The 11,567-nt window shown below is 29.5% G+C and overlaps 1 protein-coding gene across 5 annotated transcripts in view; it reads left to right on the top strand.

The window, feature by feature from the left end:
- Nucleotides 1-5,597: 5,597 nt before the first annotated feature.
- The window catches only part of LOC145277569 (uncharacterized), a 449,159-nt gene continuing 443,189 nt past the window's right edge, over nucleotides 5,598-11,567 (top strand). For 4 of the 5 annotated variants that reach the window (XR_013868159.1, XM_080129058.1, XM_080129054.1 and 1 more), the window contains exon 1: nucleotides 5,598-6,213. The gene's annotated coding sequence lies outside the window, so the exon portion shown is untranslated. The remainder of the gene's footprint in view (nucleotides 6,214-11,567) is intronic. The other variant, XM_080129059.1, reaches the window with a different exon arrangement.

Here is an 11,567-nt window from a genome sequence, read left to right as displayed (position 1 = left end):
ACCATTTTGAATTTGTCGTTATTGATTGTGACAAGTTCCATTTTCTGGATTGCATTTGCTTCAAGTAAGGGATGGAAATCCTCTTTCACAATGACAAACTTGACTGCATATTTTTGTCCAGTTTTTGGGTTTATCATTTTTACTCGACACTCTCCCAATGGCTTCACTTCTGCTCCATTTCACATGACAAGAGTCTTATTTGAATGTTCCAGTGTTTTTCCAATCACGTGTTTCTTATTCAATATGTTCACGGACGCTCCACTGTCGAGCTGAAAGACAATTGGATTTCCTTTCACCATTATTTCCGCTTTTATCACCTCTTGACTTACAACATTCACCCTTTCCTTAATTGATACACTGTCTACATGTCCATAGTCTAAACAACTACTACTGTCATTTTCCTGGTCATAATGTTCAGTTCTTTTTCCTTGATACTTTACATTTCACGGCAAAGTGGTTTTTCCCTTACATTTATAACAGGTTTTACCAAATGCAGGACATAACTCTTTGCTCACTCCATGCCGCAATGCACACGCGCAGCACTCTCTGTCAGATTGTGCCGATGTCTTTCTCCTGGATTTAAAATCAACCCTGTTCACTCCTTCAGCCCTTAGGATTCTGGACTGGACTGTAGCATTTTCAGGCAGCTTACATTTTTGTAAGTTTAATTGTCTTATTTTCAATAACTCAGCTTTTGTCTGGAGGTTGTGTATTCCCAGTACTACCTGATCTCTGAGTACTGATCAAACGCAATTGTTTCAAAAATGGCACGTTTTTATCAACGTCCGAAGTGCCGTAATGAAATATTCCACAGTCTCTGATTCTCCTTGCTTTCTAGAATGAAATACGTAATGCTCATAGGTTTCATTCGTTTCCCCTATAGCATATTTATCAAATGTCTGAATAATTTCGGTGGATGTTCTTTCATCCTCGGGTGTTGAAAGTTGAAACCTGTAGTAAACTTTCAATGCGTCATCTCCCAATGTATGAAGCAGAAATGCCCTCTGATATTGTAATGACTGTTTCATCAAATACGTAATAATGGCGTAGTTATACCATTTCTGTTTAAACAACTTCCAATTCGCCGCTAAATTGTCTTCCATACATAGGGACGCTGGAGGCCTTATGCCAGCCACTGGTCTGTTTGTTTCTTCCATGTCCGCTTCTGACATTTTTTTTTTCTTGTCCACATGACGTACATATAAATTACAATTTGAAACAAGAACAGTAAAGTTACTTATCTGTTTCTGCAAATAACTTTCTGTTTCTTATTCTTTTCTACATCTTACTTGGACTCTTTCCATTCCACCGCTGCCACCATGTGTCATTATCTTATTGAGGATGTCAATGGATTATAAAAGACATAACAATAGATTGGCTTTTACATCATGGCGTCTTTATTTAACATTTGTAAACAAAGCAAAAATGTACACCGGTAAGGGACGCAACTCAAGACGATGAAAACTCTTGTTAGTCTCTCATGCAGCAGAAAGTACAGAATAGATAACAAAGAACTGCCTTCTTCAGGTTCTGCAGATTATTTAGAAAATCATCTTTAATTTAGAGGCTTGATAATCGCCAAAAAAAAAATATAAATAATTTAAAAAAAAAATACTGGTAGAAATCCACCTAATATATGTTACCATAACATTTATTGGGTGAATTTCTGACAATAATTTTTTATTTTTAAATTATTATTGACACTCCAAAGAGTGTGGGACATTATTGACACTCCTATCGTGTGGGACATTTTTTTTTTTTGTTCTTAGGTAATTGTAATTTGTAAATCAATTTTGCCAATTTTCCGTAGTATAGCATTTTTTTTTTAAGTAAAGACCTTTTTGGTGCAAGAAAATTAAAAGCAATGGCCGCCAGTAATTAAATCATTGAATTAAGTTTCCATTTTCAAGACTTAATAAAATAAAATGAATTTAGGTAAATATGACAGCAGTAAAATTTTATTTAGACGTTTTTTTTTTCAGATTATTATGCATAAATATTTATTTTAAAATAATTAAATAAAACGTTATTTTTTGTGCTTCTACAAAATTTGAACCTCACCAAACTGATTTTTTTTCCAAGCTAAAGCTAAAGGACTTACCTCTATTTAAAACTAGGCAAATGAGATCTCAACTCACATTTTTCGGACGGCTCTAATTTTTCGTCGCTAAAGTACCATTTTTACCTATTTATTCACTTTTGCCATTTTTACTGTGCCCTTTTTACCGAGCACTATATATATATATCTATAATATAAAGCTGAACGTCTGCGTGTGTGTCTGGTCATGAATAGTCTCCTGTATGGTTGACTATTATAGAAAACTGATCACATATAATGATAGATGATATATCGAGACACATGAATGGGTATGTTTGATCTGGCATAATGATTATTCATTAAAATTGTGGGGTCTGCATACCCGCCTGGTCCACAAAGTATGGAAATAAAAAATTTAAAAAGTAAAAAAAAAAACGTTTACAAGTGTTTTTGATATAGATGTACATAATAATACTTTGATAAGTATATTTTAACTTAAATAGGAATGGCATAATAAAATTGTGGGGTTTGTGTTCGCACATGGCCTCCATAGAATGGAAATAGGCACAAACTTTAATAAAAACTTTTCATATCTATCTGCGTAGGTATACTTTGATAATTATGTTTCAGTTTGAAGAAATATGGTATAATAAAGTTATGGGGTGTTCGTTCGTGCCTGACCTCCATAGAATGGAAATATGTCACAAAGTTTAACAAGGTTTTTTAATATAGATCCACAGAATATTGTGATAAGTGTTTCAGTGTGAACAGGTATTTTATTTTTACTTTCATCATATTTTGCTTTGATTTTGATACCCCCAAATTCGAAGCTATCTCTTTACAGGTCTTCCTTTTCATAACCTATCATACTTTCATAAATCAGAGTCCATTTTCTGTAGGCTGTTTTTGGACCCAGTCAACGACGGGTACTTTTGCTAGTATATATATATATATATATATATATATATATATATATATATATATATATGTGTGTGTGTGTGTGTGTGTGTGTGTGTGTGTGTGTGTGTGTGTGTGCTCAGTAAAAATGGAAACGGAAAAAGGCAAAGTAAAAATGGCAAAAATGCACATATATATGAAATGAAATAAAATGGAGGTGGAAGGACCTGGATACTCAACGTTTCGCCCGATTTATGCGGGCTTCTTCAAGAGGGATGGTCATTGACGAGAGAGTCGGAGGATTGGGGCTATATATAATGATGGGGGAGGCAACGTGTTTTCCTTATGTAAATTAGATGTCATATATACATATATATACATTTTATGAGAGAAAAAATAAATAAATAAATTAGAGTAAACTAGTGTAGTGGATTACGTCTAAAAGTTAAAATATCGTAGAGATTAAAAAAAAAAATTGCGTTTGGAAATATAGCGGTGATAGATTAAGTAAATAAAATAACACAAGATTAAGAATTTTTTAATATATATATATATATATATATATATATATATATATATATATATATAATGCATATATATATATATATATAAAATGCATATATATATATATATATATATATATATATATAATATGCATATATATATATATATATATATATATATATAATATGCATATATATATATATATATATATAATATGCATATATATATATATATATAATATGCATATATATATATATATATATATATAATATGCATATATATATATATATATATATAATATGCATATATATATATATATATATATAATATGCATATATATATATATATATATATAATATGCATATATATATATATATATATATAATATGCATATATATATATATATATATATATAATATGCATATATATATATATATATATATATATATAATATGCATATATATATATATATATATATATATATATATATATATAATATGCATATATATATATATATATATATATATATATATATAATATGCATATATATATATATATATATATATATATATAATATGCATATATATATATATATATATATATATATATATATATATATAATATGCATATATATATATATATATATATATATATATATATATAATATGCATATATATATATATATATATATATATATATAATATGCATATATATATATATATATATATATATAATATGCATATATATATATATATATATATAATATGCATATATATATATATATATATATAATATGCATATATATATATATATATATATATAATATGCATATATATATATATATATAATGCATATATATATATATATATATATAATGCATATATATATATATAATGCATATATATATATATAATGCATATATATATATATATAATGCATATATATATATATAATGCATATATATATATATATAATGCATATATATATATATATAATGCATATATATATATATATAATGCATATATATATATAATGCATATATATATATAATGCATATATATATATAATGCATATATATATATATATATATATATATATATATATATATAATGCATATATATATATATATATATATAATGCATATATATATATATATATAATGCATATATATATATATAATGCATATATATATATAATGCATATATATATATATATATATATAATGCATATATATATATATATATATAATGCATATATATATATATATATATATATATATAATGCATATATATATATATATATATATATATATATATATATATAAAATGTAACTTTGTCTGCGTGTGTGTGAGTTTGTTCGTTATAGACTCAAAAACGGCTTGACTGATTTTTTATGAAATTACACACAAAGGTACTTGCTGTGTCTGGCAGTGTTTTAAGCTAGGTTTTGCATCGAAATGTTTCCAACAAGTATCGGCAACTGATAATCGCTATGTATTATTGTACGTATGCAAATGAAAATGACCGGCCATTTTTCCAGGACGTTGCTTAGTAACAAGCCAGACCGACGCTGACACCATATTTCTGTTATGGAATTGTTTGTACTAATACTTCACACTGCACAGCACATGCGCACTCATTACAGCGTGTTTTCTCTTTCTTTCTTTTTCTTTTTGTTTGACGACGTAACTTCTTAATATTGTTCCTTTAATTGGAAAGACGTTTATTGATACAATTGGACAATTTACTTTCTTAAATAAAAAAATTCACAGTATAAATACAATTTAACATTTTTTAAATATTTTAAAATAGTTCTTCCATCTTTTCCATTAACTTGACTTTAATTAACGCTTTAAATAACATTTATTTATACAAATACAAGTTCATTAATTTACCAAAAATTATTTTTTTTCTTTGACTAACTAATCAAAATAAAACACTCCTCATACAATAATTATGCATTTACGAACACTTATTTAAAATTCTCTCTTTTCTCGTTTAATCTTCGAAAAAAAATCTCGATTGAGATTTTTTTTCGAAAATAAGCATAAAAATTGCATTAAATCAACACCCGCCCCGACTAAGGTCGGGCGGTCAATACTGCTAGTATATATATATATATATATATATATATATATATATATATATATATATATATATATATATATGTGTGTGTGTGAGAGAGAGAGAGAGAGAGAGAGGTTTTATGCATCTATTTTTCAATATTTACTTCAATTCCTGAGTAGAGTAAGGTAGTAAGCTTTGAAAATATGCATTACAATTAAGCTATATAGAATTTTCCGTAATAGCCTGACGAATCCTAACGAAGATGAAATGCGAGGGAAAAAACATATCTTCAAAACTTACTACTATATACGTATATGTGCGTATATGTGTGCGTTTTAAAAAATCGGATTAGTTCTCTACGAAACCAATGACGGAGAAGGCACCTGGATGATTTCGTTCGCGTTCTTTGCATGTGCCTTGAGTGTTACGCTATTCCCTCTCTCCTCTTCTCCCTCTCTAATTGCCCCTGGCTCTCTCTACGTCTCCTGAGACAGACAGAAAGGCAATGAGGGAGTCAGAGTCACAGGAAACGAGAAGAAGGAGAAGAAGAAGTTTCCTAATTATCCCCCAAAAAATGGGCATGCGCATAGCGAAATCGCTCGGCGGCGGGAAGGACTTGTCAATAATATTATGAGCGACTATAACGACGACGAGGTGAAGTGGTACAAAACTACGCGATTAATGGTACTACACCCTTTTAAATAGAGGTAAGTGTGTCAGAAAATGTCTCGGAGATCTCGGTCGACGGTTGGAACTTGTCCGACGGATAGAATTTGTGGATTCTTATTTTTCCGTCTGATTTTAGCCTCTGTTTTTATTTATTTTTTTAAACTTTCATCGTAAAAAAAAAGCAAAAAACAAACAAAAAAAAACAAAACGCTCATTACCTCCCCTTCATTCCATGTTTGTGCCTCTCTTTTTTCCCTCTCTTTGCGTTATGTTTTTACTCACTCTCTCCGGCTATTTCTTACTCTTTGCTCTACCTAAAAAAAAAAAAAAAAAAAAAAATGTTTAAATCCGGTGAGAAAAACCGTAACGAACAAAAAAGGAAAAAAATCTTTGCTTTTATATACTTTGATTAATATCATTACACTAGTATGGTATTATAAAGTAAACAAAGTACATCAGTAAATAGAGTAACCCTTCCTAACTAAACTGCTTGTGTGTGTGTGTATAAAATGTGAATGGAAATTATATACTTCCTAGTCTATTTCTATTATGCGTTTCTCTTTTTAACGCTGAAACTCATGATCTGCACTTGCTATTAAATGTCTTGCTCATTTCTTGTCTCCTTAAAAATAAACCAAACGAAATCTAACACTCTATTCTTAACTAATTATATTTTTTAAAAATGTCTAATGGCTTCGTTGCGACATGTATTTTTACTTTGCCTCTTCTTACGGTACGGACTCATTAATACTTGAATAATAACAATGATAATCAAATTTAATATAATCAGAGAAAGTAACATTCTAAATATTTCTAAAATGTTAAACATTGTTTTTTAGACTCCTATTTCCACGCCGAAACCATACAACTATTTTCTACGTAATACATGTAATTAGATTTCGAGTAATAAAAGTCGGGGATCAATTCTGTATTTATACTCTGTAGTAAAACGTTCCCCCAGTTCGTGTCCAATTTGTAATTTTAATGTTTTCTTTCATTTAAAGACCCATGTAAAAAAAGAAAGAAATATGTGCCTTAATAAAAATAGTTACTCGTAGTAAACATTTTAAAACATTAAAAATGAAGATTACTGTACAAATTTATTTTATAAACCATAGTATAGACTGTTTAATAAAACGAAAAGAAACCTATTTTCGTAATTGCAGTAGCAAAAATGGTTGTCATTTTTGTTTCTCTCTTTCTTGGCTTTTTGCCTTCCGCGTGTAATAAAAAAAAAATCAAAACGTGAAAATCTAGAATATTTATTGATGAAATTAATTTAAATTAAAAAAAAATATACAACAGTGTAAGTGGTTTTATTAGATAAATTTCATATGTTTTTATCAGACTAAATTTTTCTAATGCTACTACTAAAATATTTATGCAACATCATGTATATTAAAAAAAATTATAAAAACGTTTAACTAAATTTTTGTATTTTTCATCGAAATTTAGTAAAATTTGATATTAAAAGTGGAGTGATACCAATACCATACCAAAATCCATTTTATTCTAAATAATTTACGTGACTAAAATAGAAATTAATAAAATTTACTATTTTTTTTGCTAATTTTACCTTTGCATAGTTGTTTTCTGGTTTATTTAAAATTTAAACATTTGTTCAAATTTTTCGGTGCTAGTGCAGAGAGTGATCCGCGCTATTTTTTAAATCGTATTTCCAAGTTTAATTAAAGTTTATGATGTTATTTTATTATTATTCAATTGTAAGGTATAAGTATAGAATAAGTACAAAACACCCTCCCCATGTTAAGAATGGCTTTTTAAATAATTACATCATTTACGTCCAGATCACTCTCTGCACTAATACCAATTTTTCTTTTAAATGTTATTTAATTCATTTTACGGAACAAAACAAACGAATGATATGTAAATACCGCTAAGAAAATTTGGGGGATTTTTTTATGCTATAGACAACAAAGCAAAAAAAGTAGCCAAAACCAAATGGTATAAAAGAAAGGAAAATTACTTTTCTGCCTAGATGGATATGTTTTTAGTGTTTTAACTTATTTTCAAAGCGTATATTCAGTTTGATAAACAAGTATTATCGAGTGTTACGTGAAAACAAGAAAAATGGGCGACATAAGACGGTCACATCTTTTATAATCGCTCAAAAATACAAAATTAAACAAGATACCAGTAGAAACTCACCCAATAAATGTTATCGATTATTTGTTAAAATAAAAAAAATCAATAATCTAAAATAAAAATAAAATGTTAAGACTATCAGAATTCGTGTTAAAACGAGGAGAAATGCTGAGATAAGTTGCTTTCCATGAGGGAATTCATTACTTGTGTTTTGTACACGATAACATTTTTTTTTCATTGACCGAATTTAATTTTAAACATTTATTTCATTATTCGCATGTTTTTAAAATCTATTCTTATATTTCTTGTATTTTCACCTAAAACTGGTTCGGATAAAACGAATGCTAGAAAAACAAAAACAAAACTTAGCAGGTCACCTGTGGCAATCCTGTAAATGGAACTTGCGGTCCAATTATTTTCGTCTAAAAATATCTTCGCCTTTGGGCTTTTTGCTTTCGGCACCAAAATCAACAGAGTCTAGATCATTCCTGAAATGGCCCTTTCCCTTTTGATTGCGGTATGATGCCGGTCCCGTGCAGTCTTAGAGGGTCTGTCCTCCCAAGTTTTGCCTTTTCTCTTTGAGAAGAGGATTAGTCTATTGTTAATCGCCCGAGACGCCCGTACAGAGGAATGCCGACAGACTGTCTAGACGTTTATTTTCGGGCCAAAGTGCTCCCTCCTCGGGGACGCTGACTCTTCAATCCAATTTTCTGACTCTTGCGTCACATTTCTCACCGTGAGATAAATGTCCATCTAAAGTATTTCTCGTGTCAACGTAAATTTGATAAATTAACCATTGAATTTGGTATTTATTGAAATAAAAGAAAAAGGTGGAGCTGGCTGGCCCCCATTATCAAATATGCACCCGGCGCACCGCACCGGCTACCATGTTGAACTCGCCAACGCCACGCTGTGTTATTGATTAATTTTGGAATCACTCGATGTTTTTAGACCAAATTTCGTGAATTTGGCCTTTTTTAAAAATTTGCCTTGGACTTTGCGCTTTTCGGATTATTTTATTTTATAGGGAAAATTTTATATTCACGCCAATTCCCCAAAAGTCGACTTTTATAAGTTTCAACTCAAAAGTCACTTTTTGGAGGTTTGTATTACTATACACAAAGATTCGAAAAAGTTGTCAAAAAACAAATATATAACAAATAAATGTTATCAAAGTCAAGATAAGTTACTTTTCTACCTAACTGGATAAGTTTTTAATGTTTTTATTTAATGTAACATGTTTATTCAATTCGAAAAACAGTGTTTACCGATGTATTGGAAAATTAAAAATTGCGCCTGACTCTCTGTTGAACATGGTAAGTTTGGGAAAATGAGTTTAAAATAAAAAAAAAACTATAAGAAATACTGTTAGAAACTCGCTCGATATATGTTACCGTGACATAGGCTGACATATATTCGGTGGGTTTTTAACTGTATTTTGTATAGTTTTTTATTTTTAACTCATTTTTCCAAACTTAGCCTGTTCAACAGAGAGTCCGGCGCCATTTTTAATTTTCCAATACATCAATAAACACTGTGTTTTTCGAGCTGAATAAACATGTTACATTAAATAAAAACACTAAAAATTATCCAGTTATGTAGAAAAGTAACTTATCTTCCCTTTGAAAACATTTATTTGTTGTTTTTTTTTGACAACTTTTTCGTATCTGTGTATACAAACCCCGTTGAGTGCTTCCAAAATGGGTTTTTTATTAGAAACTGAGCACCCACTACAAATCTTGACATATTTTTTCCTACATTAATTCTGATGCAGTTACCAAAAATCTTGCGTAAAAAAATTAAAAATAAATAAAAACAGTATGGCAAAAATCCATTTAGAAACAATGTGGATGCCACTGGATGGCTAGAAACAGAAAAAAATAATACAGCATGGCACATTCAACATTGTAGCCAGTGCCTATTTGGCAATGGGGGTCCGCCCCCCCAAAAGCGAAAAGGAATTAATTTTACGGCAGGAGGGAAAGTTCGTTAAGGCCCCCACCCCCACCATGCAACGGTATAAACTGAAACGAAAATTTCTACTAAAAAAAAAAAAAAAAAAATCTGGTTCCACCGGAATGCATTTCTGTTTTTCTACGTTTAATTTCGATCAGAATGTGACAGACGATTTCATTGAGGGAGGGATAATGGTAAATTATTTTTTATAACTATACAATAACATGAGGTTCAGTGCCAGGTGCAAAAGGGCAGTTCTTCATTCAATCCTGGACAACGCCGAATGTTCCTAAAATGAATTGCTCAAACATATTTAAAAAAAAAATAGTTATATAATCCTGTTTTAGTAGATTCTCTTCATGTTTAAAGAAAAATGTGGTCAGAAAACAAATTGTTTTACAAGATCAAAAGAAGCCATATAGAATTCTAGAAGAGTCATCTAGCCTATATTAGCATAGTGGCCCGAAGAAGAAAGTCAAGTTCAATGTGCCATATATTTCTTTTTAAACTTCTCCTTTCTTTGTTTTAGTTTGGAAATTGATTCAATATAAAAGAAAACAAATCTGACTGACGTCTGTTTGACCTAATTTTCTTGTTGCTTTAGGAAAATTCAACATTAACAAATACTGGTAAAAAATAATAATAAAGGTAATTTGGTACTTGGCTAAAGTCTAATTCACTACCAACGATGATAATTCCAATCTCTCTCTCTCTCTCTCTCTCTCTCTCTCTCTCTCTCTCTCTCTCTCTCTCTCATATATATATATATATATATATATGAGAAAGTAAAAATGTCTGTCTGTGTACATTTCCCAACCAAATAACTCAACATAAGGTCTATTGAATTTTGGGGAAATCGTTTTAATCCGTTTTTAGCCAGAAATTTGGCTGTCAAGGGGTCAAAGTTTGACAATTTAACCTTTAAAAACTCTACCAAACTCCTCCATCAGTTGTGGGTCTAAACACTTGAAATTTAAAATGTAGGTTACTTGGACATGGATCTAACTTTATAATTTGATTTGAGTCCAAAAAAATAAATGTAAAGGGTTCAAATTGAGGTCAAAGTTTAAAAAACTTTGACTTTTGCTGTGTCTACCAAATTATTCAGCCAATTTCTGGTCTAAACATTTGAAATTTTACATAAAGGGTATTCAGAGATAGGGCAAGCTTTTCAATTGGTTTGAGTCGAAAATTTGAGCTACCAAGGGATCAAAATTCAAAAGATTTGACCTTGGCAGTGTCCAGCAAACTACTCAGCAAATTTTGGGTCTAAACATTTGAAATTGTATATAACAGGTGTTCAGACATGCAGCAAGCATTTTAATATGTT

Source organism: Euprymna scolopes, chromosome 6 (genome assembly GCF_053919585.1).
Source record: "Euprymna scolopes isolate OS-2025 chromosome 6, ASM5391958v1, whole genome shotgun sequence".
NCBI classification, from domain to species: Eukaryota; Metazoa; Mollusca; class Cephalopoda; order Sepiida; family Sepiolidae; genus Euprymna; species Euprymna scolopes.
This window is presented reverse-complemented; position numbering and strand designations above follow the sequence as displayed.